This window comes from Canis lupus, chromosome 13 (assembly GCF_003254725.2).
Source record: "Canis lupus dingo isolate Sandy chromosome 13, ASM325472v2, whole genome shotgun sequence".
NCBI classification, from domain to species: domain Eukaryota; kingdom Metazoa; phylum Chordata; class Mammalia; order Carnivora; family Canidae; genus Canis; species Canis lupus.
This window is the reverse complement of record NC_064255.1, coordinates 21,371,465-21,396,676: the sequence shown is the minus strand read 5'-3', so window position 1 is coordinate 21,396,676 and position 25,212 is coordinate 21,371,465. Positions and strand designations below refer to the sequence as shown.

Genomic DNA, 25,212 nt, shown 5'->3' with positions numbered 1-25,212 from the left:
GTATGCATTTTATGTGTACAGATCAATGAGTTTGACATATACATACAACCATGTAATCTAGCATCCCAGTCAAGATATAGAACATTTCCATTACTCCAGAATGTTCCCTTGGGCCACTTCCTATCCCCACAACTCGCCCCAGGTAACCACTGACTTGCTTTTTTTCCCACTAGACAAAGTATTTTTTTAAAAGATTTTTTTTTTTTTTAAAGTAGGGGAAGGAGCAGAGTGAGAGGGCAATGAGTATCTCAAGTAGACTCGGTGCTGAGCCCAGAGCCTGACGTGGGGCTCGATCCCTGGAGAACAAGATCATGACCTGAGCTGAAAACCAAGAGTCAGATGCTTAACAAACTGACCACCCAGGGGCCCCTAGAGAAATTATTTTTAACTGTGGGGTTTCTCAGGATCTTTAAAATGTTGAGAGGGTTGTGAATGTCCAAGGAGAGGTGCTATGATCAGGGGTTGCATGTCCAGATTTTTTTTTTTTTGACCATGAGTCTTTTTGTTCTAGAGAATCTCACAGAATGAGGGGCTCTCAGAACACACCTGAGAAGTGCCTTTCTGCTCACCTGCTCAGCTCAGGTGTTTCCTCCCTCTTGAAGTGCCCATCTCTAGCCTTTGAAAATGTACTCATGGACAAGCACCTCCATGAAGTAGATCTTTCTCTCTGCTAAGTCTTATATTCTCTGTTTCACATCTGCAGGACACACATTGCATAATAGTTAATATTATAGCAACATTACATTTGCATTATAGACACATGGCTGTATGGTCTTTTCTGAGGGCAGTGAGTGCTATTTGCTTTACTATTACATGATTACGAGGAAATGCTCAAGTGTTCATCAAAGTCAAAGAAGCTATGCTCCAAAGTAACTGTTGAGCTGCCCTAAACTTGGGGCCGTCACTGGCTAAAACATTTTGAGGCTCTGCTTCAGACACCCATAGCCGTGTGAATTTAATAGGCTGATGGTGAATGACTCCCTCATCTTCTTACCGCATATCAGCCCAGCACATTCCTGAGTCCTATGGATTTTATTTCAGAATGGTCTCTCCCATCCTTAGCTTCTTTCCTATGTCCTCTGCCAATGCCCTGTTCAGGTTCTTACCATGTCTCACTTACATTATTACAACAGCTTCCTAGATGGTCTCTCCTCAGTCTTGCTCCTCCTCTTATCTACATTCCATTCTAATGCCAAGATCCTGATCTTGTTCTTTTGCCTGAAAATCTCAGCACAGTTGCCCTTTGCTTGTAAGATCACATTAGAAGGGCTAGCGTGGCAAACTTGGTCCTCCCCACATGAGAACCTTTGCCTCTTAAGCTTCACCTCCTGTTCTTCTTTTCCATGTCCCCTCCATTCCAATGACTGTGGCTTCTCACAGCTTCATGGGCACACTGCCCTTTCAAGGTGCCATGTTGTTCCTTCAACTTGGGATGCCCTTCCCCTTCTCCATCTGGCAAACATCTAGTCATTGGATGACTGTTCCAAATATCACCCCAGGAAGACTTCTCTTCTTCCCAAGGTGCAATGAAATCTTTTGCTTCATTACACGTCAGTAGTAACTGTATGAATTTCTTTGGCATAGCTCTTACCTAACCGCATCACAATGTAGTGTATCGGTTTAGATGCTGTTTCCCTCATTACAACATGAGATGTGTGAAACACAAGTGACCCACTTTATCTCTGTATTCCCAGCACTTAACACAGTGCCTAGCAAAATGTCTTTGTGACTGATAATGCCTAGTATTTACTGAGTTTTTACTATGTGCCAGGCACTGCATTAAGTATCTTTGTGGGTTAACTTGATTAGTTCACTTCTTACACAGCCCTATGAGGAAGATTGTTAATGGTTCTGTTTTGCAGAAGAGAAAACAGCCTTGGAGTAGTCAGAAACTTTCTGGTACAGCTGTTTTTGTCTATTTCACCCAACTGGTAAGCGGCAGAACTTGTATTTCAACTTGGGTTTATCCCATTTGTTCTCCTAATGCTCCTTACTAGTATTTCATGAATGAATGATGGGATAAATGAATGAATGGTGAACACAGCCAGTTATTGGGATATTTAAAGTATATATCTTTGAGCAGCAGACCAGGACCATTTCCTTGGCTTGGAAAAGGAAGAGGAAACGTCTCAGCAGAGGTAATAGCACTAGGAAAGCCTGAAGACAAAGGGGTACGACTCAGAGAAGTGAGAAGACATTCCCACTTGTGGGGAGGACCAATTCTCATGTGGGGAATGTCTCTTACTACAGAGTAGTAAGTGACAGTGTCTAGAATCTCAACTCAGGGAAGGTTCCAGGATGGGGCCCTGAAGCTTGGCTCCTGCTTCTAGCAGCCCCCTTCTCCAGGGAAATTCCAATGCTAGGCTAGGCATTTCCAGTTGCAGGTTCAATGAATCAAGAAGGAGCTCCCTGTCTTCTGGGGAAGGCCACCCCTTCCTTCCCTGCCAACCCCCAACGCTCTCCTCATCTCCAGACTTGAAGGATAGTGTCAAGAAGATGTCGATGTGTCACCAGGAAGAATTAGTGTTGCTCAACAAACCTGCACTTCCCTGGTCTGTTCACTCTGTCTTCTATCGTGCCATTTCAGACCTTATCCTCCTGCTTATACTTGTAGCATTTATTTCTTCTCTCTCTCAACCCATTAACTTGATTCCTATTTCAGGGAAAAATCACAGACACTGGAGGAAACCTCTGGGAGCTCTGTTACTTTATTTACCAGGTTACTCACGTTGGACACATATGTTCGACCTTTTCCGGCATTACTGGTCAGACTCTCCATGCTCCTTTATCAGGCTGGACTCCCTGGTGTGCTCCATCTCATCCTCCACCTTCGAGAATTTCATCAGCAATTCTTCCTCTCCAGCACTCATCAGTGGATCACTTTTATCCACATACACACATGCTGTTATTTCTCCTCCCCGGGGCTTGCATGTACTGTTCCCTTTACCTGCCATGCTATTCCAGTAAATATTTGCAAAGCTTGTCTCTTTGTTTCCTTTGGCTCTTTGCACAAATATCATCTGACCATGCTGTTTAAAAGTGCAAAAATCGCAGAACTATGCTCTCCTTTCCTTTTGGAAGCAACAAGAAAGAAAAATGTGAAAACAAAGATTTAAAATTTTTAAAAAAGTGCAAAAATGTCATCCTCCCCATCCCATTTTAATTTTACTCTGTAGTATTTATCACCTCTTGACACGTATGGACTATTCATTTGACCCTCCAGGGCAGGGATTTTTCTTTTTCTTTTTCTTTTTTTTTTTTTCATTGCTGTATCTCAGCACCTAGAATAGTACCTGGCACACAACAGGCCCTAATGAATGTTTGTAGAAAGAATGATTCAGTGACTTCCCTTCCCTGACATCCCTGCTGGTTTGTAGCAACAGTGTGATTTTTCCTTACAAAGAGAGAGAGCTATTCAGAAAGATATTACCACCCACCGCTTTCACTCAGAAGTTCTTAGCACAGAGCTTCTCAAACTTTGATGTGCATTTGAATTGCCTGGGGGCTCTTGTTAAAATGCAGTTTCTGATTCAGCAGGTCTGAGGGGCCCGAGACTCTGCATTTCTAACCAGCAACCAGGTCCTATAGATGTTGGTGATCCAGACCGCACATTGAGTGGCAAGGCTGCTTTGGTCATCTTAAGCATTGGTCTTTTTTTTTTTTTTTTCTTAAGGAATAGAGTGAGTATACATATTTACATAGTGCATTTACATATTAACTGTGTAAACATGACACTGAGTTTAAGCAGTTCTATGTTCAATGTGTTTGTAACTGTAGTTTACTAAGTTTGTGCAGTTTCATCCAGGGTTATATACGCCCGGGGACGAAATGTTGGTAGTCTGTTGAATGATGACTGTCCATTGTCTGGGCAGATTTAGTTCAGTTTAGTTTTGGTGTGTGTGTGTGTGTGTGTGTGTGTGTGTGCAAGAATAACATTATTGAGGCTAATAAGTTTCCTAGCAATTGTCTGATGCAATGTGCCATGTTTTGGCAGGAAATCAATACAAAGACAAGTCCTGCCTTTCCGCTCAGATGATTATTACATCACTCTGTTTCTGTCTAGAGAACAATATGGAGTGTTTCTTATGATAATCACCAGAATCAATTAGTTTTAAAATCGTAGAGACTCCCTACACTGTGGGTACAGTTTGTGTGTCCCATAGAGGGGAAAGGGGAAAGGCAGGCAGAGACTGAAAACCAGCCAACACCCCTTTGCCAAGTCAGGTGTTCTGGCTGGAGTTGCATTGCCTTTTTCACCTAGAGAGGGTGCTTTTTTGCAAACTGAATAAAAGTAGCTGTTGTTTGGTTGACTGGTCCTAAAGCTAGAGAGCTGCAGAGGAAAACAGGGAGTGCTGAGCACAGCATTTGGGTATTAGGGAGGTGGAGATACAGAGAGCCAGAGCACTTGTTCTTATCAACGTCAGCATCTAACATTCATTGAAGTCTTAGGATGCACGAGGCCCTAAACCAATTGCTTTACATACATTGTCTCATTTATTCCCTATCACAGCAACCCCCAAAGTTAAGTAATAGTATTATTTATTTCATCCTTCTTACAGAGGTATAAAACTTGGAGAGGTTAAGTGACTTGTCTGGGGTCACAGAGCTATGCTAAATGTAATTTTTAAAAATACACATTATAATCTTCAGGTACATATTAAATTAATCGAATTAAATTAAAGTACAAATTGTATCATATCAAAGATTTTATTTGAGTCATTAATTAGTGCAAGAACCAGTAAGATGTTAAAGCTTACCCAAAGAGCATTAGAGAATTTGGGTATATGCAGGTGATTTAACAAAGAAATATAAGGATGGTATGGTAGCCTGGAAAATGCTCCTCCATCCTCCGAAGACGTCTATGTTCCGATGCTGGAATTTATGAGTACATTACCTTAAAGGTAAAAAGCACTTTGCAGGTGTAATTAGGTTGTGAATTTTGAGATGGGTAGATTATCCCAGATTATCTAGGTAGCCCAATATATTCATAAGTGTCCTTATATGGGGGGGGGGCAGGAATATCAGAGTGAGAGACGGAAGAGCAGAGGCTAGAGTGATGTGCTTTGCAGATGGAGGAGGAAGAGGCCACAAGCTACAGAATGTAGGTGACCCTAGAGGCTGGAAAAGGCAGGGCTACACATCTTCTTTTAGAGCCCCCAGGAGAAACCAACCCTGCTGACACTTGATTTTAGCCCAGTAAAACTGATTTTGGACTTCTGGTTTCTAGAACTAAGATGAATTTATGTTGTTTTAAGCCCGAAGATGTGGTACATTGTTATAGCAGCAGGAGGAAATTAATACAGAAAGATTACTGGATTAGATAGAAAGCTGGTTAATGTCCAACAGAGCCATAAACCATAACCCTTGGAGCTAATTCTTCCACCAGAGTTAAATGATTTGCATCTTTACTGAACCTAAATTTACAAGTTAACCTCTGCCCCTGCAGAGATGAAAATTGCCTGGTCAGTACAAAGTCAAGTCCAACACTGCACCAAAAGAACACCCAGTAGTCCCTTCTGGATATTCTCAAGGTTAGGACACTCTTCTAGATAGCTAGGAAGTGAAGGAGCTGGGATTTGAGCAGGGTTTTTCCAAGTGCAGGGCTTACCTTCTCACTAGCATCAGTTGGTAGAGTAGCAAGGTAGTCTGGGACAAAGCAAATTGTGCATGGGAACTGAGAACATAGCCCAAAGACTGTCAAGGTGAATTTACCAATTCTTTCATGGTGCATTCCCTGAACACAGGACTTTCTCCCTTCCTGGCCAATGGTGGAAGTTCCTACTTAGAGGCAACTGGCTGGCTCAGTTGGTAGAGCATACAACTCTTGATATCGAGGTTGTAAGTTCAAGCCCCACATTGGGTATAGAGATTAGTTAAAAATAAAATCTTTAGGGGTGCCTGGGTGGCTCCATTGGTTAAACATCTGGTCTGACTCTTGGTTACAGCGTAGGTTATGACTTCAGGGCCATGGGATTGGGTTCTATGCTGAGCATGGAGTCTGCTTGTCTTTCGCCTCCCTTCCTACCTCTGTTCACATTCTCTCTCTCTCTCTCAAATAAATAAATAAATAAATAAATAAATAAATAAATAAATAATAAAATCTTAAAAAAGAGAAATTCCCACTCTAGCTTTCTGAGAACTTAGAGTCAAGCTTTTAAATAAGTGGTTAAAGTAAGTTCCCAGTGGGTGTATCTTGAGAGGTGTAGTATGAAGCTGAACTCTCACCTCTACTCCTCCCCACCTTGTTTAGGAGCAAAGGTCCCTGAAAGTCTTTTCTTTAAAAATATGTTACTTGGTTAAGCATCGTAATACCTTGTCTAGCAAATGCTTGATAAAAGTTTGAATTGCATATGGTTTGGGGGAAGAGAGAAGTGAAGACTTTGGGGTTGGGGAATAACTAAAGGAGCAAGTGAGAGGTGCCAAGAACTAGCATGGCCTTCTTAAGAGATGGTGTGCTGAAGGTTCTGACAGGTGGGCGGCTTTTATAGGGGAGTTGGAGCTATGGTTAGACTGGTAAAGTGTGGGCCAGTGTCTTGATGAGGGCTGGGGAACATAAGTTTACATTATAAGGCAATTATTCTTGACACTGAGTAAACATTAGAGTAAACTGGGGAGAATTAAGAAATGCACCGACCCTATATCAATTTGCTAGGGTTGCCATGACCAAGTACCACAGACTATGTAAACAAAAATTTATTTTCTCATGGTTTTGGAGGCTAGAAGTTTCAAGATCAAATTGTCAACAGGATTGATTCCATCTGAGACCTCTTCTTGGCTTGTAGTTAATCATCTTTCCTTGTGTCTTCATATGCTCTTCCCTCTGTAGCTATGTCCAAATTTCCTCTTCTTATAAGGATACCAATCAGATTGGATTAGGGTCCATCCTAAAGACCTCATTTTAAACTTTACCTCTTTAAAGATTCATCTCTGAATATAATCACATTCTGAGATACTGAGGGTTAGGACTTCAACGTAGGAATCCTGGGGGGACACAGTTCAGTTTATAACAGACTCCATCCCCAGAGGCTGATTCAGGCAATCAGGAATGGGGCTGAGACTTTGATATGGGAAACTCCATTTTAATGTATGCCCAGGAATAACAACCACTGCTGTGGGGTCTACGCTGCAGGTGATTGGGAATGAAAACTGAGGAATAAGTGGGTAGATTTCTGCTGGTGAAAGCCGTGTACCTGGCTCACCAGGATGGCTTTGGGAAGATCATTCAAAGATGTTGTGCATTAGTGGTTTCCTCTGTGAAGTGAAGACAATAGCTTGGCCTGCCTTCAAGCAGGAGGCCGGACTGGATATTTTTTGAGGTTTCTTTCAGTTCTAAGATTTCTTATTCTGGAAGCAGTGGTAAGGTCAGTTTATGGTGGTGGTGAGTGTTGGAAGAGACAGGGAGAGAGTCACTTTTAATGTGCTCATGGCCACCACTGTAGCATCCCAGCCCTACCACCATTACCATCATTAGCAACATCACCAACATCACCAGGTTCACCACCATTATTATAAGCACCATCACCATTGCCAGTGTTCTCTCTATGCCTGCTGCCATCACTCCTCCCGCACTGGCATCAGCATATTATCATGAAAAGCAACTCCATCAAACTCAAATCCCTGTGCCTATGCTCCATATTTCCCTTTCCAAGAGGCTGAAATGTTCCAGTTTAAGGCTGGGGCATAATCTTTCTTTTAATTTTTTCATTTAGGACTTGGTCAGTAAACAGTGACATAAACCCAACCAGACATGGAATAAGCAAAACAGAAACTTCTTGGCTCAGAGAAGAGCAAGGGCAACTCTGATTTCAGGCATGGCAAGATTCAGGGCTCAGATATAATCATGTGTCTTGCCTTTCTGTGTGGCTTGTGCTCTGTTGGCTGAGTCTCAGGTTCCCTGTGGTGGCAAGATGGCAGCACTAGCCTTGTCCTCTCAGATTTCTTGTATAATGGAAAAGAAAATAATAGAATGAAATAATTCAAAAATATTTATTGAAGGGTGCCTGGGGGGGTTCAGCTGGCTTAGTGTCCAGTTCTTGGTTTGAGCTTGGGCCATGATCTTAGGGTCCTGGGATCTATCCCCCCATCAGGCTCACTGCTCAGCAGGGAGTCACCTTGGGGAATCTCTCTCTCCATCTCCCTCTGCTCCTCCTGTCTCTCTGCCCCTCCTCCACCTCAGACATTCTCTCGCTCAACTAAATCTTTAAAAAAAATTTATTGAGGGCTCACTGTATGTCACAGGCTCTTCCACATGCTAGGAATACAGAGAGAAAGAGAAAAGCTTCCTCTTGTCATGGGGCTTTCACAGGAAAGCCCTTGAGGGGTCTGATTGGATGTCTTTGGACACCTGCCAGCTGTGAACCAATCACTGTAGCCAGGAGTATGGGATGTGTTAATTGGCTTGGGCTGGGTCATGTGTCCCACTTAGGAAATGTCGGTTTCTTTCTGAGTGCAGGGACTAGTCATAGTTCTATTTGTGGTGTGCCCTGGGGCATAACTCAGGGACTTGTCAGTAGTAAGCAAATGAGAAATAACATGAAAGGAGTGAACAACTGAGTAAGCAGAGGAGAGAAAGTGTGTGATAGGCAAATGTATAAAAACACTTTAAAAGTGGACAGAGGTAAACAAATCAAACCATAAAAGGATGGCTATCAGCTGCCAATCAGAAAACGGATATAATATTAACTGTAGATTATTTCCTAAAAATATTTGCACTGTGTGTTTCTTATCAGGATAAGAAAATCCTGCTCGTTATTCTGGGGAGCATTAGAAACAAAAGGAAAACTGTGGTTACTTTCCGAGTTGTCCTTGGGCCACCAAACCCAGGGATCGCTCTGGGACTCATACTTTGAGGAGCAGGTGAAAGAAGAGATGAAGAGGGCTTACAGCTGGCAGCTAAATATGTTGATGTCATTATGTAAATGTCTGCTACCTCCATCTTTCCTCTTTCACTCTCTCTGCCTGCGATGGGCAAGTAGGAAACATTTCTCCCCAGTGCCTGAGGTTCTTAGGCACAGCTTCTCAGTTCCTTTGATACAGGCTGCCCTTAGTGTTCCTTTTATGTGTATTTCAATTGGTAAAAAAGTAGAAGGCAAGAAAAAAGTCTAGAGGAAAAATTTATACCTCTAAAACTAACATGTCAAAGAGCCTTTCATTGGTTCTGGATACTCAAAGTTCAGTTTCACGTATCTTGTACAGCATCTAGATAGTTCAGCACTTGCAGGAATATGTGTGTTTTCATTCCACCATTCAAGGAAGGACATGCAGAGGATGCATCAGAAGAGGTAAACTAAATTATTAAGAGGAACCTACATTTGAGCAAGAGCTCAAAGTCTATGAATTCAAGGATGGAAAGACCAAAGCTTTGAAGAAATAAGCAAATGCTATGAATTCACGAAAGACATAGAAAATATGTCTGTAAATGAACTTGTTCACCAAATTTCAAGACTCAGATAAGAGGGGCACCCATGAAGTTTCAAAAGGCTAAAAGAATCACAAATCCTGAGTGTGTTTTCAAACAATGGGGATAAACACTCGGAATTCCATGACTTTAGAAGTAGCAATGTTTGAAAAGATAAAGTCCTTTGAGAATTTGGATAAATTCATGGATGACAGACCAAGAGTGAGTCTTCAGAGCCTGGAGGATGCTCTAGATGCAGCCCTGCCCACAAAGGACAATCACATCCACCCTCAATTCTGTCAGAGATGGAGTGTAAGACAAGTGTCCAGATGGATCATGGGCAGGCCGAGGACAGCTCTCAGCAATGCTTTGAGAATAAGCGAGGAGATCTGCTGTGTATTTGAGGGTTTGGTTTTTTGGGTTTTGTGGGTTTTTTTTGACTCGATGGTTACCATTAGAATTAATACCATGAATAAATGATTTAGCAAATAAATAAAGGGGAATGCTGAATAAAGGGTTTTTTTTTGTAACTTTTAATTTTGAAATAATTACAGATTCATGGGAAGTTGCAAAAATAGCAGAGTCACATATACTCTTCACCCAGCTTCCCCAGTGGTGGTATCAAGCTGTAGTACAATATCAAAACCAGGAAACTGACATTGGCATGTTACTATTAACTAGACTACAGATCTCATTTTGTTCTTATCATTTTTGAAGTGTGTTTGCGTCTATGTAATTGTATTCATGTGTAGATTCCTATAACTACCATCACAATCAAGATGGACAACTGTTCCAAGGAAGAACTCCTTCACACTACCTCTTGCATTCCCACTTCCCTATCTTCTCCCATCCCTGGCAACCATGAAGCTATTCTCTATTTCTATGGTTTTGTCATTTTTTATCATGTTACAGAAGTAGAATCATACTTCAAAAGGCATGTGACCTTTACAGGCTGACTTTTTTTCATTAACATCATGCCCCCAAGGACCATTCAGGTTGTTGCGTGTGCCAATGGTTCATTTTCGTTGGTGGTGAGTGTTTCATCATGGATATACGAGTTTGTTCCACCACTCACCTATTAAAGGACATTGCAGTTGTTTTCAGTATTTTGCTATTATAAATAAGGCTGCTGTGAACATTTGTGTACATGTCATTTGTGAATATAAGTTTCCGTTGTTCTGGGATAAATGCCCAAGGACTGTGGTTGCTGGGTTCTATGGTAAGTGCATGTTTAGTTTTACATGAAACTGCCAAACTGTTTCCCATAGTGGTTGTACCATTTTACATTGCCGCTAGCAATGTCTGAGAGACCTAGTTTCTCTGTGTTCACGTGAGCATTTGATATTATCCCTATTTTTCTTAAGATTTATTTTTATTTATTTGAGGTGGGGAAGGGCAGAGGAAGAGGGAGAGAGAATCTTAAGCAGACTCTGCACTAAGCATGGAGCCTGATGTAGGGCTCAGTCTCACAGCCCTGAGATCATGACCTGAGCTGAAACCAAGAGTCAGATGATTAACTGACTGTGCCACCCAGGTACTCTTGATATTATCCTTATTTTTTACTGAGCTATTTGAATAGGTGTGTAGGGATACATCATTGTGGTTTTAATTTGCATTTTCTTAATGACTACTGATGTTCACTAACTTTTCTTGAGCTTCCTTACCATCTGTGTCTCCTCTTTTTTGAGATATTTGTTCATGTCTTTGGGCCATTTTCTAATTGGATTCTTTTTTTAAAAAAAAGATTTTTAAAAAAGTAATCTCTATACTCAACATGGGGCTTGAACTCACAACTCTGAGATCAAGAGTCACAAACTCTACCCACTGAGCCAGCCAGGTACCCTCTAATTGGATTCTTTATTTGTTTTTGTACTGTTTGTTGAGTTTTGAGAGGCCTTTATATAGTCTTCATACAAGGCGTTTGTCAGATATATGACTTGCAAATATTTTCTCCTAGTCTGTAGCTTGTTTGTTCATCCTTTAAATGGGGTCTTTCACAGCAGAAAACAAATGGAGGTTTTAAATTGCCATTTAGAAAAGCCTGACCTGTACTTGAGAGCGCTGGGCATGGTCTCTCCATTGGTTACCACTCATCAGGGCAGATCATGGGTCTAATTCCCATTTGGATGTGCTCAGTCAGCTTTAAAATAGCTCACCCCCCCCTAGGGGTTAACTCTATTCAGTGGCTACAGGTCAGTGTTTTTCAGAACATCACAAAAAAGATGAGCTGACAAAGAGCCGTCCACCACTGAGAGAACAATTCGAAGGGCATGTCCTCACTGATCCAGGAAGTGAGTCTGGAGCATCATCTCTTCTTAGAAAACTGGAAAATGCACCATCACCAGGATGGCGTGAAAGCCAGCATTCCAAATGCCCGGAGGGTTCTCAGGCTGTTTCACCACAACATCAAGTAACAAACAGACTTGAATTCACCGGGTGAATTTAGCCAAAAAAGAGGGCCAAAACACACATGGAATTCAAAACCAGAAATAATCTCGAGTTTGAGTCATCCAATGCACTTGTCTACATTGATTGCATTCACCAGCTAAAAGTCAAATCCACTCCATGAGGCAAATGCAGCCTTGACTCAGGTTAAGGGTTGCTGCCATGGGGACTACAAGAGTAGAGATTTTCTGACACACTGCCGGCATGAAAGGAATGGATTACAGCTCCGTCTTATGTAAATTTCCACTGGGGGAAAAAAGATTAAAAGGAAAAATAATCATGCTTTAGTCATTTTCATTTAAGGTAATAAGATCCTTTAATTCCTTCTTGGAAAAAGAGGCAACAGCTGTCCTGTCATAAATAGTAAGACACTTGACTTGACATTTTGCAGGAAACCAATCTTTAGCTGAAATTTTGACCTAATGGTGCACTAAGTTATGTTTTTGAAGAGGAAGATAGATTTTCTCTCAATACATGACATAAGCCGATTGGCCCCAGCAGGAAGAATTAAATACAAATTGTATCAACCTCAGTGTTTGAAGTAGACAGAGAAATCTTATCCTTCCTGCCTCTCCTGTCCAGACTGAGTGGGATCTGGAGGAGGGCGAGCTATCAGATAAAGACTATTTCACAGAATTGGTAAGTGGATGTTGGATGTGTGCTTCTGCGACATTCATTGTCTTTCCATTTTGGCTGTAGCTCCCAACTCTGATGTGTGGGTACACCTCACCCAGCCCTCAGCCTGTGTGGCCACTTGAATGAACAACCACACGGCCCTTGCACAGCACTTTGATTTAGGCGCTATCATTATTGTTATTACCATTTGCCAATGGGAGGACTTCTTCCCAGGCAGGGTGACTTGCTCAAGGTGTCAAAGCTGGTAAGTGGGAACACCTGGATTGGAACCCAGATGGTCTGACTCTGGAGTCCATGGTTTCAAGCCTTCCCAGTGTCTGCCTCTGTCAGGCTGGATGTCCATCTTTAATCTCCACCTGTAGCCCAGAATAATAGCTAGTCTGGTTGTTTTTCTCAGGGGCCCAGAAGTGTGGAGTGTTTTTTATGTAAGTCATCTGGGGAAGTTGATCTTATCTTGGGAATTCTACTGGCAGCTGAGGATGGAGGGAATTTTGTTTTTCCCTGTTCCCCTCTGGGTTCTACAAGGAAGATAAAAAAGTTTGTTGGGGGATAATATAGAAATGACTGTATTCTCTCCTTTCTTAGGTAATGGGTAAGCGGTTTATCAGCTATCTTGCTCCACACATCCTCCTTATAGGAACCCTGTGTTTTAGCGCATGAATAGTCACATGCTCCAGCCAGGCCAAAGTCTTTCCTGGAAATTTTGTTAGAATTATGGAGAAGGAAAGTTCTTTTTGGAGACAGTTGGCTTTAATTCTCACATTAGTCTGGAGCTGTGAGAGACTGTCTTCTCTAGGAGCAGAGAATCTGCCTGAGAATAAAGTCAGAACATGGGAAAGCAGAGTGGAGAGACATGTTGTTATCATGGTACCCCTGGATTTAGCCATATCTGAGATTTAAATTAATCCTGAGTCTAAAGTTGTGTGAACTGGTAAAGTAATTTCATGTTTGTGTGGATTCCCTGTATGCACGACTATTAAATTTGATTTTCTCCTGTGTGTGTATGTGTGTGTTTGTGTGTGTGTGTTTAAATTAAGTAAGCAATATGCCCAATGTGGGGCTTGACTTCACAAGCCCAAGATCGAGAGTCATGTGTTCTCCTAAGCCAGGCAGGCACCCCTGATTTTCTTCTGTTAATCTGTCTCATGCCAATTTGATTCTAAGGCCTGCTAGAAGGACCATAGCACAGAGGAAGGTCTTCCTCCCCAACAGCTGGCAGTCAGCAGGATCACTTTAACTTGCTGGCCACTTCTTGCCCTGGACTCTGCTACATCTGAGAGGTGCTTAGGACATCTGACAAGCAGCTAGCAGAAGGTAAGATTTCTTACCATGTCAGCCTCCTGGACTCTGTCTGCAGAGTCCAAAGGAGCAAGAATGGTGAGAGTCTTTTTCTCTATTTCAAAATTTAGGTTAGTAGGAGAAAAATATGTGTGGAACTAGTTCCTTGGTCCTAGTAATGCTTTGGTTAAATTTGATAGAGTATTCTCTTGTTACTAATCTGTTGCCTCCCATGGTCTTTGTATGTGTCATGTGATGTGTACACGAGGTGAAGTGTGTTGCTAAGGGCCATCCTGGAAGCCTAAGCCACAAAACTGGTGGGCACAGGTCAAGTACTTAAAAGCTGTTAGAGTGCTCGCCACCTTAAGAAGACTCCCCTGATAGGATAAGTCATAGGAAAGGTTATACTGACCCTAGGTCATCTGCCAACCTCAAGAAAAGTTCTGTGTGGGCACCTGGCCGGCTCATTTACAGTTGGTCACGAGATCAACTCATGATCTTGGAGTCATGAACTTGAGCCCCATGTTGGAGGGTAGATTGTACTTAAATTTTTAAAATTTTTTTTAAAACTTAGAAAAAACCTTAAATATAATTTAAAAAAGAGAAAACTTCAGTGGATTGAGGTATGTTGTAAAACATCATACCGTCTCCAACCCCCTGGAACAACCCTCTTAGGTATTGGTGTGGTTCCAAGGGACCTAAGGCTTGGCCAAGACTGTTGATGTGCATATATTTTCCCTTCATCTCCTCTGTTCTAAGAGCTTGGCTTTGTGACCATGAGAATATTCTCTTTGGTTTCCACTATTGGAGAGTGCACTTAGCAGGGTGCATTTTGGTGGCCAAGCAGATGAGGGAACTGACTCCGACTCTCTCTCTCTTCTGTCTGGCTGTGCCAGTTCTCATGAGAGGTTCCAGCTCATAGGAACTTTTGTTGTCTAAGCCTTTGCTGCTTGTTAGTGCTGGAAAGTCCCATTCCAGTATTGTCTACACGTGTCATAGTAACAGGCCTATGACTGGAGGCATTTCACAATTTTGTGGCAGACTGGACGTATCATTTCCACCACACCATTCTTTCCACCTGTACAATGAAGGTCCTCACTTTCTTAGACTAATTTTGGGAGCAAAATTCTGGATCACGGGCTGTATCACCTCTGCCCTTGGATGCATCTTGCATTTTTGGCTAAGCCATTAAGGCTTATTGGTTTGATTTGCTGTTAGATTCTACTTGTCAATGGCCAGATGATGAATCCTTTCAATTGGCCATACTTTAAAGAAAATATTCTTTATAGAGAGCTCTCAATTTTCTTAGTAGTATAATGGCTAGCCTTAGGGACTCCCTTGATAAGATAAGATCACAGAAACTAGGCTCAAGGCTCAGAAACAAATGTCCATATCCAATGTAAATTTCCCTTAAAATTTGGCCTCATTTACCTATATAGGACCTCATCAGCCCTATAAGACTTACAGGGAACATTCAGCTCTAATCTCTAGGTTCAAAGTGTACATGTTGCTCACATAGATGCTGAAAGCCAGGAAATACATTTAACAAAAGCACATGAGACTGGCAATAAGGTTCGTTTTGCTCCTACAGTCCAGGAATTGAGAATTGGGCTCTGCCAACTTCAGGCATTCCTATGCAGTGTTCTTTGCATGTGTGTATTAGAACCCCCCACCGCATTGCAAAAGAATTTGTACCTCTTGGATGGTGGCAAAGTCTTTTAAAGATTTTATGTATGTATATATGTATGTATGTATGTATTTGAGAAAGACAGCATGAGTGAAGGGAGGAGCAGAGGGTGAGGGAGAGGGACAAACAGACTGCACTGAACCAGGAGCCTGATGCAGGACTCTAGGACTTGATTCCGAGGACCCTAAGATCATGATCTGAGCTAAAACCAAGAGGCCAGCACTTAACCAACTGAGCCACCCAGGCACCCTTAGTGGCAAAATCTTTTAAAGTATAAGCTTCTACTTTTAAAAGATCCTACAAAATTCAGAGAGAAATGTAAAAGGCTAATGGCTTATTTGCTACCTTCCCTTCAGAGGGAAAAGGGACCAAAATTTCTCCTAGTCCCTCCTACAAATGATCTGTGAAAAGAAAAAACCAACAATGTTCAGGGACTAACAGAATTAGAGGGCTTTTATTGAAATCCTTTACACAGACAAAAATCTTTTTATTCCAATTTTAGTTAAAAATCTTCCTAATATAACAAAGCAAATTTAGCTAAAAAGTCAGGCCAATTGCATAACATTTAGGCTGTAATATAGTTGTTTGGGGGGAATTAAAAACAACTCATTATCTTACAAATCTCCATAAAACCAGAAATGGAACTCCAGAAAGAAGTCAAGCCTCATCTATCTGCCAATCCCCAACCTTGCCTATTCCTCTGAAATGTTTGTGGATATTTTAAAGATCAAGATTGGAACAAAATTATCCTGTACTCAGGAGAGAGGAAGGTGAATTTAAATCACAATTTCCCTGAAACTCTGAAAAAAAAAACAAAACCCCAAAACACTATTTTGCACTCTTTCTGTACCATGAAATATAAATCTTCTGTCTTTATAATGTAAATACAGTCTACAGTTGCCTGAGACTGAAGAAATAAAAGGGGTTAAAAGAAATACAAACTGCTGGAATGAATGGCTTTTGTGCCCAGACTCTAGCACCTCTTAGACCCATATGTTCCAACTCTTCACCTCAGACAAAATATAGGTGCTTTCTCTCTGCCTTGGTGATGTAAATTTTCTGCCCTCATCTTTTCTAGGACCTCAGAGCAATTCTTTGAGGTAGAAACAACTAGGAACTTTAGGGAAACAATTTTCTTTTCTTTTTTTTTTTAAAGATTTTATTTATTTATTCATGAGAGACGGGGGGGGGGGGGAGAGAGAGAGAGAGAGAGAGAGAGAGGCAGAGACACAGCAGAGGGAGAAGCAGGCTCCATGCAGGGAGCACGACGTGGGACTCGATCCCAGGACTCCAGGATCACACCCTGGGCTGAAGGCAGGTGCTAAATTGCTGAGCCACCCAGGGATCCCCAGGAAACAGTTTTCATTTAAAAAGAGAGAGAGAGAGAGGGAGAGAGGGGGAGGAATTTGGAAATTGGGCTTTTAATGTCTTTCCCACAAATATTAGTAAGAACAAAGGCTAAAAGATTGTTTACATCTTGTCTGTGTATGTGTCTATATGTGTTTTATTTTTTTCTACCTCCGGATGATATTGCTGAAATTCACTTGTATAAGAGCTCTATTTAGTTGGTTGAAGGCAAGCACTTGTAAGAAGTGGGCATTCCAAAAGTCAGAAACTAGCTCAAATGTTTTATCAAGTTCACGTAAATCTGGGATAGTACTAAAGCTAATTTAAGGTTGTTGGTTTAATTAAAAGAAAATTTTCTTTGGAGTTATACATTAAATGTTAAAACTTATTTTACCTGTGCTTAATGAAGATCAGATGGGTACTTGTCTTTGTTGCAAATTTGTCCAAAAAAATTAGAATAATAGTTGACTTTGTCAAATGTCTCATGAAGTTTTGTAGGTAATCTAAACATAATTGTTAAGAACAAGTATATTAAATAGATGTAAATAAGATTAAAATGTTTATATTTATGGGTAAACTTACAAAACATTTTGGAGTTTTGCTAAATTACATGATGAGCCAAGTTTGAGTATCTAGATCATTTCCAAGTAAGATAAGATAATGAAATATTAAATACTAGTTTGTCTACTTCTGTCTTACTGTAGAGAAACTAAAATGAATACAATTTATTAGTAAACTTGGTTTGTGCTTTATTTAAAAACTGTACTGTGAAAAATACATGTTTAGAAATTATAAAAATTTTCATAAATTTTCTAGCCAAAAATATTGGTATAACAAACCATCTTTCAATTGCTCACTGTTTAGTTTACACTAGAAATGAAGGTTTGTAAGTATGAAGAATTCCAGTAAATGCAATAAGACTTCTAGAGGGCAGCCCAGGTGGCTCAGCCCTTTAGCACCACCTTCAGCCTGGGATCTCCTGGAGTCCCGGGATCGAGTCCTGCATCAGGCTCCCTGCATGGAGCCTGCTTCTCTCTCTGCCTGTGTCTCTGCCTCTCTCTCTCTCTGGGTCTCTCATGAATAAATAAATAAAATCTTAAAAAAAAAAGACTACTAGAAATAAGGTAAACAACTTTGTATTTAAGCAAAGTAAGATATGTGTTCTTTTTTGGAAAATATGTGGAATGGGAATATACTTTTGTTGAGAGAAAAGAAAGTAATTTTGTTCTAAAATAAGACTAAAGACGAAAAACTTAGGACAAATTCTGAATGTAAACAGGAAAGTTGTAGAAGATTTATAGAGAAGGAGTCTTTAGAAGGGAATTTTGTGTTTGGTCAGTACTGGTTAAGATTAGAATAAATTTACATAAGTAAGTGAGTTTTAAATAAAAAATACACTGGTGCAAAAGTTAAAATTTTTGTTTTCTCTTATTTAAAAGAAAAAAGTTTTCTAAAACTATTGATCTACTCTTAATAATAAATTGTAAATGTTTTTATCTTTAAAAGTTATCTGCCTAGAAAGCAAAGGATCTGTTTTGCCAAAATAATTTCCTATGTTTATCAAGTCTTTGATTTAGTTGAAAAACAAAACAAAATAACAACAAAAAAACCAACTAGATTTTGCTCATAGCTATGTAACTTTATGTATTTGTCTTTGGTATCTTTTATTGTCACTTTTGTTAAATGGGTAATTAAATGTTTTATAATGATCTGTGATTTTAATTAGTCAAAAATTTTGATTTTGGGGGGGCATACTTCCCGAAATCAAATTCTAAAATAAAATTTTCTTTAAAGTTTATATTTAAATTCCAGTTAGTTAAGATATAGTATAATATTAGTTTCAGGTGTACAATATAATGATTCAGCACTTCCATACATCACCCTGTGGTCATCCACAATAAATACACCCCTTAATCCTCATCTATTTCTTCCCCTCCACTGCACCTACATCCTTTCTGGTAAACCAACAGTGCTGTTCTCTATAATTAAGAGTCTGTTTTTTGGTTTGCCTCTCTTTCCCAATCTTTCTTTTTCCCCCTTTGCTTATTTGTTTTGTTAAATTACACATATAGGTGAAATCATATGGTATTTGTCTTTCTCTGACTGACTTATTTCAGTTTTGCATAATACTCTCTAGCTCCATTCATGCCATTGCAAAGGCAAGATTTCATTCTTGTTTATGGTTAATATTTTATTGCATATTCTATTGTATATATATTATGTTGTATATATTATATATATTATGGTGTATGTGTATATTATGGTGTATATATAATATATGGTGTGTGGTATAATATATATATACACCTCATCTTCTTTATCCATTCATCAATCAATGGACATTTGGGCTGTTTCCATAATTTAGCTATTATGGATAATGCTGGTATAAACATGGGGGTGTATGTATCCTTTGGAATTATTATTTTTGTATTCTTTTCCTACATTTAATTTAACAAATTTTTTTAAGTAAACTCTACCCCCAACATGGGGCTCAAACTCATGACCCTGAGATCAAAAGCTGCATGCTCTTCCAACTGAGCCAGCTAGATGCCCCAGGGTACTTTCTGAGGAAGCTCCATACTGTTTTCCAGGGTGGCTGCACCAATTTGCATTCCCATCAACAGTGCAGGGTCCTCGTTTATTCACATTCTTGTCAACATGTGTTGTTTCTTGTGTTGCTGATTTTAGCCATTTTGATAGGTGTGGGATGATATCTCATTGTAGTTTTGATTTGTATTTTTCCCTGACAATGAGTGATGTTGAGCATATTTTCACGTATCTGTTGACCATCTGCATGTTTTCTTTAGAAAATGTCAAATCATGCCTTCTGCCCACTTTTTAACTAGATCAGTTTTTTTGGGGGTATTGAGTTTTATGAGTTTGTTTTTGTAAGCTCTACGCCCAATGTGGGGCTTGAACTCATGACATCAAGATCAAGAGTCATGTGCCCTACCAATTGAACCAATTAGGCACCTCTGAGTTTGATAAGTTCTTTATGTATTTTGGATAAGAACCCTTTATCAGATTTGTCATTTGCAAATATCTTCCCCCATTCCATAGGTTGCATTTTAGTTTTGTGGATTGTTTCCTCCTCTGTGCAAAAACTTTTAATTTTGATGTAGTCCCAATAGTTTATTCTTGATTTTGTTTCCTTCGCTGCAAAAGACATTCCTAGAAAGAAGTTGCTATGGGTTGGTGTCAAAGAAGTTACTGCCTGTGTTCTCTCCTAGGATTTTTATGGTTTCAGGTCTCACGTTTAGGTTTTTCATCGATTTTGAATTTATTTTTGCATATAGTGTAAGAAAGTGGTCCAGTTTCATTCTTCTGCATGTTGCTGTCCAGTTTTCCCAACACAATTTGTTTGTAAAGACTGTCTTTTTGCCATTGGATATTCTTTCTTGCTTTGTCAAAGATTAATTGATCATGTAATTGTGGGTTCATTTCTGGGTTTTCTGTTCTGTTCTATATTGATCTATGTGACTATTTTTGTGCCAGTATTATGCTGTTTTGCTTGCTACAGCACTGTAATATAACTTAGAGTCTGGAATTGTGACGTTTCCTGCTTTGTTTTTCTTTCAAAGTTGCCTTGTCCAATCAAGGTCTTTTGTGCTTACATACAAATTTTAGAATTGTTTGTTCTGGATCTGTGAAAAATGCTGGTGATATTTTGATAGAGATTGCATTAAATGTATAGATTGTTTTGGGTAGCATAGACATTTTAACAACATTTGTACTTCAAATCCATGAGCATGGAATATCTTTCCATTTGTGTCCTCTTCAATTTCTTTCATCAGTGTTTTATCGTTTTCATAGTACAAGTCTTTTACCTCTTTGGTTAGGTGTTTATTCTTAGGTATTTTACCGTTTTTGGTGCGGTTGTAAATGGGATTGATTCCTTAGTTTCTCTTTCTGCTGCTTCATTATTGGTGTATAGAAATGCAACAGATTTCTGCGTGTTGATTTTTGATCCCACAACTTTAATAACTTGTTCATCAGTTCTAGCAGTTTTTTGGTAGTCTTTTGAATTTTCTATATATAGTATCACGTCATCTGCAAGTAGTGAAAATTTCACTTCTTCTATGCCAATTTGGATGCCTTTTACTTCTTTTTGTTGTCTGATTGCTGTGGCTAGGACTTCCAGTACTATAGGGAGCAGTAGTGAAAGTGGACATCCATGTCTTATTCTTGACTGTAAAGGTAAAGCTCTCAGTTTTTCCCCATTTAGAATGTTAGCTGTGGATTTTTCATATATGGCCTTGATGATGTTGAGGCATATTCCCTCTACACCTACTTTGTTGAAGGTTTTTATCATGAATGGATGTTGTACTTTGTCAAATGATTTTTCTGCATCTATTGAAATGATCATATGGTTCTTATCCTTTCTTTTATTAATGTGATGTATCATGTTCGTTGATTTGTGAATATTGAACCACCTTTACATCCCAGCAACAAATCCCACTTGATTGTAGTAAATGATCTTTTTAATGTACTGTCGCTAGTATTTTATTGAAAATTTTTGCATCTATGTTCATCAGGTTTATTGACACGTAGTTCTCTTTTTTGGTGATGCCTTTATTTGGTTTTGGTGTGAGGGTAATGCTGGCCTCATAAAATGAATTTGGAAGTTTTCTTTCCTTTTCTATAAAATAAAATCTTTTGACTATAGTCTGAGATGTTCCAGGGGACTCCTGGAAATCTTAAGGAATTTTATGAAACATTAGACTTATTTGGTATGTTAAACAGGAAGCATTGTCAAATAAGTGATACTAAACTTTGTTAAGATTATATTTTTGTAGGGACTTTTAAAGCAAGAGTTTTAAAAAAATGTATAAAATTCCTAGAAACCTGATATCCTTATTTGTTATTATCTTGAGTGTTGTATGTCACAGAAATAGCAAAATTTCCTTGCTGATTGCATTATAATGAATTCTAATAAAATCTTTAACCATGGCCATTTTTAAGTCTTATCCTTTGCGTTAGGATTTATACTGATACTCTTACAAATGTGTTTCTTATTCAGTGAGATGCATAGGAAAAAACTTAAAAAAAAAAGATTTCATTTATTTATTCATGAGAGACACACAGAGAGAGGCAGAGACATAGGCAGAGGGAGAAGCAGGTTCCCTGCAGGGAGCCCAAAGCAGGACTCCATCCCAGGACCCCGGGATCATGCCCTGAGGCAAAGGCAGACGCTCAACCACTGAGCCACCCAGGTGCCCTGAAAAAAACCTCTTGAGTGCAGGTTTCTGATAACCTTATGATCATAAAACTGAAGTAGGTAAGAATTTCCAAAACTAATGGAAAAACTGGATTCAAGCAAAACAACAATTAATAACATGGGACTGAATAAACTCAAAAGGAGAATAGTAATTTTTATGATTTTTTTTAATTTTTATTTTTTTATTCATGATAGACAGAGAGAGAGAGAGAGAGAGAGAGAGAGGCAGAGACACAGGCAGAGGGAGAAGCAGGCTCCATGCAGGGAGCCTGACACAGGACTGGATCCCGGGACTCCAGGATCGTGCCCTGGGCCAAAGGCAGGCGCCAAACTGCTGAGCCACCCAGGGATCCCCGACTTTTTGTTTAAAACATTGCTGGCTTTTTAACATGTCTTTTTCTAGATCTAAGTAAATATTTTCTCTTAAGCTAACTGACCTACAGCAATTTGGTAAATTATAGCATTATAAGCAGAATTGCAGTATTTATCCTTTCTTTCTACTTGAACCCTCTAGAATTAAAAGACTCAGTGAATATTCATGTATATATTATATACATATATATATAGTATTCTTATATTCTAATGGCAATGTATTTATTTACAGAATTTCAATAAGAATCCGTTCTTCATGTAACAGGATACCATTGGAAACATTGCTTATATTATCAAGGCTTTGACTTGAATGTTCCATTTGAGACCTGTACAGACTCAGATATGACCAGATAGATTTAAGGAACTAAGGTTGACTTTATGGAACCAATAAACCCCATGGAGATGTTGGCCTGATACCTTGCATACAGTTTCTAGCAGCTTAATCAGGTAAGTAAAGAAGGTCACTTCCTGGCAGGTGCAGGAAACTCAGGATATACCAGGGACATGGAGAAGAGAGGAATTCACCCAAATCCATAGGTACTATAGGGAAAGTCTGGCAGGTATTTGGTGCAAGTTTTGGTTGGGCTATTAAAAGTTCAATATAGGGGTACCTGGGTGACTCAGTTGGTTAAATGACCGACTTAATTTTGGCTCAGCTCATGATCTGAACCTTGTGAGATCTAGCCACTTGTTGGGGTCTATGCTTAGTGTGGATTCTGCTTAAGATTCCCTCTCTCTGCCTACCCCTCCCCCTGCTCGGTTGCTCACACACTCTCTTAAATAAATAAATAAATAAATAAATAAATAAATAAATAAATAAAATCTTGCTTAAATTTATTTATTTATTTATTTTAGAGAGAGAGAGAGAGAGAGAGAGAGTTGGAGAGTGCAGGCGAGGGGTGGAGAGGCAGAAGCAGGGGGAGAGAGAGAATCTCAAGCAGATTCCAAGCCCGGCACAGAGCCCTATGTGGGGCTAGATCTCATGCTCAACAACTGAGCTACCCAGGTGCCCCAGTAAATAAAATCTTAAAAAAAAATAAAGGAACCTTTATGGCCAATCACTATTTTTGCTTTGCTTATGTAAATAATTAAGGCAAGGTGTTAAAAACTAGATTTACTTTGCAAACACATTAATTTGCCTATCTTTGTTAAAAATGAGGATGATTATAAAAGATAAAAATGTCTTGATAACATACCTGAGTAATTATTAGATTCTAATACTGTTTATTATAAATTAGAACAGATCCTGATTTCTTCTAGTGCCTATCACTCTCCAAATGAACACGTCTTATTTTCCTCCCGCCTGTATGTTGTATTCATTTAAGACCTAAAACTGCCCTTTTTTCCTGAATTCCTGCAAACTGAATATGAACGACTTGATATAAACTTCAGAGAAACCACAACAGCTCATGTGTAGATAGTCTCATGCCTATTGCTGTGTGGGATCTTCAAAGATCTTGAGGTATTTGAACTACAAACCAGGAAAATCTGTTGACTGTCATGCCTACTCTCACTGTATCTGATGATGCTTTGGGCTTGACATCTAGAATTCTTCTCCACTGGTTATCCTCAGGACTTAAAAACTGATTTATATTATGACCTAATCATTAACCATTGTTTTTCTTTTTTCCCCCATAGAAATGCCTCTTGTGTAATTCTGATTTCTTTCTTTCTTTTTTTTTTTTTTAAAGATTTTATTTATTTATTCATGAGATACACAGAGAGAGGGAGAGGTACAGACATAGGCAGAGAGAGAAGCAGGCTTCATGTATGGAGCCTGACGTGGGACTCGATCCTGGAACTCCAGGAACACACCCTGGGCCAAAGGCAGGCGCTAAACCACTGAGCCAGCCAGGGATCCCCAATCCCTTATTTCTTGAAGCATAGGCCTAACTTTGAGAACACATTAGTATCCTGAAATGAGTTTAACTGAACTAACCTATGGTCAGGAGTAAGACTAGCTCCATGAGGGATGCCTGGGTGGCTCAGCAGTTGAGGATCTGCCTTTGGCTCAGGGTGTGATCCTGGAGTCCTGAGATCAAGTCCCACATTGGGCTCCTTGAATGGAGCCTGCTTCTTCTTCTGCCTATGTCTGTACCTCTCTCTCTGTGTGTCTCATGAATAAATGAATAAAATCTTAAAAGAAAAAAAAAAAAGACTAGCTCCATGAGATGGAACAATTTTCTAGCTCAACTTTTAATATGTAGAACTTCCAGGGAAGTTCCAGGCAGGAGCCCAATTCTGTAGGGTCACAGGGCAGGCTGCCCCAAAATGTGCTCCTTTGGCATGAAGATTATTTTGAGTTAAAAGTAATAAAAACCCAACATATGCAAGAGAAGTGCTCTGCTTCCTCCCTGACTGCCTAAATTTACATTGGGAAGGAGAGCCTGCAAGGGGAAGACAAGTATAAAGTAGCACCCGCCCCCTTTGCCAAAAGCTCATCTGGATGATAGAACAACCTTGTTTTTCTGAACATCTCCTTTACCTCCTTGCTAACAAATTTTCTCCATTTGTGTCCTCAGGCCCCTTCCTTTTTCCTTAGCTCATGCAGGGTTCATATTGCCTCATTGTCTTTGGAATTCCTTGTTGGTGTGGATTCCCTTTCTGTATGCATATTCAATTTAATTTTTTCCTGCCCCCTCCCTTTTTTTTGAAGTTGAGGGCACATGGCTGGCTAAGTGCATAGAGTATGGGACTCTTTTTTTTTTAATTAATTTATTTATATGCGAGAGAGAGAGAGAGAGAGAGAGAGAGAGAGGTCACAAGCAGAAAGAGAAGGGCAAAGGGAGAAGCAGGTTCCCCACTGAGCAGGGAGCCTTAATGCTGGACTTA

The 25,212-nt window shown here is 39.7% G+C and overlaps 1 long non-coding RNA gene across 2 annotated transcripts in view; it reads left to right on the top strand.

The window, feature by feature from the left end:
• LOC112662285 (uncharacterized) overlaps positions 1-25,212 on the top strand; it is a 48,065-nt gene that overhangs the window by 9,386 nt on the left and 13,467 nt on the right. The window contains exon 1 of one of the 2 annotated variants that reach the window (XR_007401821.1): positions 22,622-22,827. The exons of the other annotated variant lie outside the window; for it this stretch is intronic. This is a non-coding gene — a long non-coding RNA (uncharacterized LOC112662285). Of the gene's footprint in view, positions 1-22,621; positions 22,828-25,212 lie in introns of those variants that run through there. 2 annotated transcript variants of the gene reach the window in all.